The sequence below is a fragment of the Mus musculus genome, chromosome 18 (genome assembly GCF_000001635.26).
Source record: "Mus musculus strain C57BL/6J chromosome 18, GRCm38.p6 C57BL/6J".
Classification (NCBI taxonomy): Eukaryota; Metazoa; Chordata; class Mammalia; order Rodentia; family Muridae; genus Mus; species Mus musculus.
Window position 1 is genome coordinate 55,192,501 of NC_000084.6, and position 5,531 is coordinate 55,198,031.

Here is a 5,531-nt window from a genome sequence, read left to right on the forward strand (position 1 = left end):
TCATTCTCCTCCTCCTCCTCTCCCTCGTTCTTTGTGTAAGTGTCTGTATGCTTGCTGTGCACATGTATGTGTAGGTATTGTCACCATTGTGTATGTGTGAGCATGTGCATGTCACTGTCCATGGTCTTCCTCTGCTGTCTTGTCATGCATCAGGATGTCTCAGTGACCCGAGAGCTCCCGGAATCAGTTTTAGACTGACTACTCAGCCAGTCCTGGGAACACTGTTTCAATAGGATCCTCCCAGCACTAGGCTGCCACGTCACATCTTGATGTGAGCTCTGGAAACCCAGACTCAGGTTCTCACACAGGCACGGCCCACAGTTTAACACTGCACTGTCTGCCCAGATGCTCACTGGTATCTTTCAGTGATCGCCCCATTCCCACTGCCCCTACATTCTTCTTCCTGGCTCTACTTGCCAAATCAAGCCACATTTTGCTCTAGATGGATGCTAGGAATTGTCTTTCTTCCCCTAGAGTCCTGCCCAGTTGCTGCACCTCATACAGGCTCCCCTCTGCGTTTTCAGGAACCTTCACCCCAGTCTTTTCATCTTACCTACATGGGAGCCATCTAAGACTCTTGGCCAAAATAACTTCCCTTGATACCCAGTCCCTAATATTCCTCGGCATCCTAATCCACAAAACTGTTCATTGACTGGGAGAGAAAGTAGGGGCGTGGCAGAATGAAGCTTCATTCATGTCCATGGACAGTGTCATCCATTCTCAGAATAAACTCTCAGAATAAAGGCTGCAAGCCTTTCAAGAATTTTCTGTTCCATGTCTTTCATCTGCTCTTCCGTCTTACCTCTTCGCCCTCCACGGCTGCCCATTACTCCTTCTTGTGTTTTGTTCTCTCTCTATCTAAGCACTCTTATCTGCTAGGACATTCTCTGTCACATACTGTGGGTCTAAAAGGCTTTGTTTTGCAACATTGATAGGATTGAGATCAAACTATCCCAAAACATGGCGCCTCAGTTTACTGAACATTTTCAGCTGAAATAATTTGATAAACAATATGGATGGGAGTTACTGGGATTTTGACCTCACCTTCCATCTTTGTGATCTCTGATAGAAGATCTCAGATATACACAGAACATAATGTAAACAGGTAAGATACTATGAAACACTCTCAGGGATGAGAATGGATAAAACCCAGAGAGACCTTTGAATCAACCTACATCTTAATCATTCAAACGTATATCCCCCTTTCCTGCCCACTCTCCGAGAAATTCACAGGTAACTGCTGCTCTGCTTTCTGCATTCAAACGTAACTGTTCTAGGTATATGAGAAATATGTGCATAACCACACAATGTAGGCTTCTTCATGAATGCCGTATTTTATTTTTATATAATGGTATTGCTGTCAAGGCTCATTCTTGTTTGTGGTGTGTATCGGAATTTCAATTATTTCTTCAGGGCTAAAAATATTCCTCTGTTTATGTATGGTCCCGTGCTAGAATGTTCTTTGAAACCATTTCTTTTTACAAACATGTTTATGTTTGATTTCTGCTAAAAAAAAACAACACATATTAGTTTGAGAACTTTAGGAAAATGCTTTGGATATAGTAGTTTCCTTATGATTAGGGTTTTCTATTTTGGCAAACATGTAGGTTGTCCGTTAGCAGATTCACTGGCTTTGATGTCTTGGATTCCCTATGCTAATGTTTGCTATTAATTTATTTATTTTGAAACAAGGTCTCCTGCAGCTCATGGAGCTTGTTTTAATATCAAGTTATTTATTTTCTTACTAAGGGGTTGTCTGGGCTCCTTCCACATTTGGGGTATTAACTCTATATTGCAAAATGTTCTTCTCTTCTTAGGTTGTTCTTTCCCTCTGTTGATTTTATCTACTGCTCTGCAAATGACTTTTATTTTTATATAGTCCTGTCTGACTCTGCTTTTTTTTTGTCTGCGTTCTTCACAATATCACCCGACAGATAGCAATAGACTCTCTTCCCTTCACTATTTTCACAGGATCAGATCTTATATTTAATTCCATAATCCACTTTGACTTTAATTTGTACATGGAATGAGATAAGAGTCCTGGCATCTGAAGTATGCGGATCTTACCAATAATCCTTTTTAAGTCTTTTTAAAGTGGGTATTCTATATGCTCTTAGTTTTTCTCCTTCTCTGTTGCTGCTATGCCTTAATGGGGCTTGAACCCTCTTTAAGGATTTTGCTATGTGGTTAGCCGGCTGTCTTCAGTCCACCAGAGTCTGTTTGGTTGGTTGGTTGGTTGGTTGGTTTGATGGGGATGGGAAAAAAAGACTGGTCCCCTGTACTCTACCACTTCAGGGACAGCTCCTGCTAGAAGGGCCTGAAGGAAGTATAGTTTCACACTAAGGACTGATTTTGTTTTTTTCTCTGAAAATATAATAACCCAATCTTTAAGAATTGTTTGTTCCTGGCTAACACTGAAGTCATTTCTATTCTTTATGAACCACTGGTGTTCAAAGATAGATCCTGAAATACATAAGGATTTTTTTCCACAATAATCTGATTTTTATAGCAAATTACTAAAGATGATTATTTATAAGTTAAGAAATGGCTTGCAAAATTTTTGAAGTTTAGTACGTAGGGCAGTTCATATGTAGAAAACTAGATCTCTATGTTAACTTTTAGTACGCACACACACATTAATTAATTAATTGGCTAATTAATTAACCCAGGGCCACTAAGACGGCTCAAGCTCGTTGCTAAGCCTGACAGTCTGAGTTTGAGTCTTGGGACTCACATGGTAGAAGGAGAAACTGACTACACGTTAAAACACAATAAAACCACTAAATGTAATGAAAAAGCAAAAAATTTCAGTACTATTAGTATATACATAAAGACAATTTAAGCCTAACTTAAAAATATAAAGTATGTATGCATGTATGTATGTATGTATGTATGTATGTATGCATGTATGTGTGTACAGGCTTCCTAGATGCAGCAAAGAATTCACATTGGATTAAAATGAGCTATCTGGGTCAGGGTAGGTAATTTCAGATTTTGGTCAAAGATAAGACTCATTCAATATTCCTAGAAATAGTAGATTGGAAATGTAGTTCTTTAGTCATCTATGTGGTAAAAGCAAACATCAATAGAGCACACATTCAAAAGAAAGCGTATGAAACAGTACTTGTGTGCCTTTTAGGTTAAGGAATGACTGACCCCCAGAAGGCATTCCCAGAACCATTCCAAGCACCCACATTCTTCAAACATGGCACTCATGGTATCTGTTTAGATTAGAGTGCATCAACTTCACATTAGAAAATGAAATGTTTGCGCATGATAACAATTCTTATTTTCCTCCACTTGGAACTAAACTTGCTTACAAGTCACAGCTAAAGGAAACAAAGAGGGCAGCCTGATTGGCTACCCTTTCTTCTTAGCTGGACATTACACAAGTCTACAGAGTGGTATCTATGTGACCAGTACCCTGTCCCAGCCAGGAAGTGATATTTCAGAACAAGCTTTTTTTTTTTTTTTAAAAAAAGACAATACTCCATTTTCTGGACCCTTTTTTTTTTTTTTTTTTTTTTTTTTTTTTTTTTGCCAAGGCAAAATGTAGGCGTCTTCTGTTTCCTAACTGAACTCTATGATTCATGAAAGCAAGTCAGTAAGCGTCAGTTTACAATGTGACCAGGGCACTGGATTCAACACCACTGCAAAATATTACATTTGACAAGAGGAATGCGGGCCTCCGTGGAACACTTGCCAGCGGCTCCTGCAATTACTAGGCAAGGCAACTGGTAATGAATTCTTTTAAGGTGGAATTCAAGTCTCCCGATTGAATGTTGCCCATTATTGGAGTTCAAAGGCAACTATCTCTAGAATTGTTCTTTTAACGCTTGTTGGATGGTTCTCCTTGTTCTTTTCTTGTAGGCACACAATTGTTGTCTTGATCTTGTGATAAAAAGAGCTTCTGTGGGTCTTTGTAGTAAGCCCAGTTGGCTTGGTAACATGGCTGTAGTCAGAATTCCAAAGTGGGAAAACAAAGACTTAGAAATTACTGGCTGAGAAACAGCTTGTTCAGGACTGTGGGAATCTTTCCCTGGCTTGTGGAACCAATGGAATCTTCATTAGGTCTTCATTCACCCAGAAACAGCTCCTCCCTCCCCGCCTCCCTCCACAATTTCTTGCCCTTTTGTCTTTTTTCCGAACTAGAGCTTTAACCACAAGAAAAATCATGTGGTAAGGTCTTCTGTAATCAGTTCCTACCAAAATTCCCCATGTGCTAGAATCTTCTTCCAGGCAGAGTTCCAAAAGAACAGCCTCGGGTTATTCAGTCTTAGATTTATTTCCATAAAGAGGGTGAGTCAAAGGGTAAGACTTTACTTACAGAGTGGGGAGAGAAACCCAACTGGCTGCCTTTAGGCCTAATTGAATGGTGATTGCTATGTCTTCCTTCTTCCTTTGTGGAGTAGTCTCCCCCTGCCCCTACCCCCAACTTTATTAAACAAACACTGGGCAAAGTGACCATTTTAGACAATTACACCTAAACCATTCAATCTGAACTGGGGCAGAATTTAGTTAGATTTATTTGACTCAGGAAGACCTCATAAACGGAATGAAAAAAAAACAATATTTAAATTTTTCCCCCTTATTGGCACTGAGGGAGTCCTTAGAGCACCATGTCAGGAATTTTCCTTTTGTGTCCCTAAATAATGCAAGATGAACTCAGCAGTGGTTTGTTCTTATAAATACCCCAGAATCCCACTGCAGCTCTCCCATCAGGGAGTCACGGAGAGATGGGGAACCCTGGATAAAATGTTTTAAAAAGCAAAAAACCTTTCAAGTCTAAAAAAAAAAAAAAAAAAAAAAAAAGAAGGCAGGACAGAGCAACAGCAACATCCTGACTGCTGGGTGCTTTCAGAGTGGGACTGAATGGGCGTTCTTTTCCTTTCCCGCAATTGTTTGAGGAGAAATAGAAACTGTGAGAGAGGAAGCTGAGAAATGGGAGGAACTGAAGGATTCTAAGTAGTGCTGAGTGAGAAGAAGTCTAAAGAAAGGACTTGCATGCAGGCTCGCCTGCCCATGAGCCGGGAGTTCTGGAGGCCAAAGAGCCGTTCTTTCCAAAGAGTTTCCACCGTCTTGATTCAAATCTGATGGAAGATTCTAACCAACATTGCCAGCAAGACAGGCAGCTGAGGGTCATTTTGTTTCCTCCATAATCCTTATCACCTCCTAAATTTTCTCCCTGAAATTCACAGACCCTTAATATTGTGTCGCAGAACTTTGATGTGGTGTGGGCTGCAGAGTCACAAGTTACAGCCTGTAAAGAGCAGTTCACGGCTCAGCGCAAGAAGGGAAAGCAATAATGAAGGGGGAAGGGAGAGGGGGGAGGGGAGGGGGGAGGGGGAGGGGGAGGGGGAAGTGGGGAGGCTTGGAAATCTCACTGTTTACCTTTGGTGCATGTGATCCTAATGGCTCTGATGACTGGCAAGGAGCTCAGCGCTCAGTCTAAAGCGGACCGCCACAAACCAGATAAACAGTCTTTGCCACATCTGCCTTCGCTTTTCTACCTCCCTTCCTAGGGAACTTGC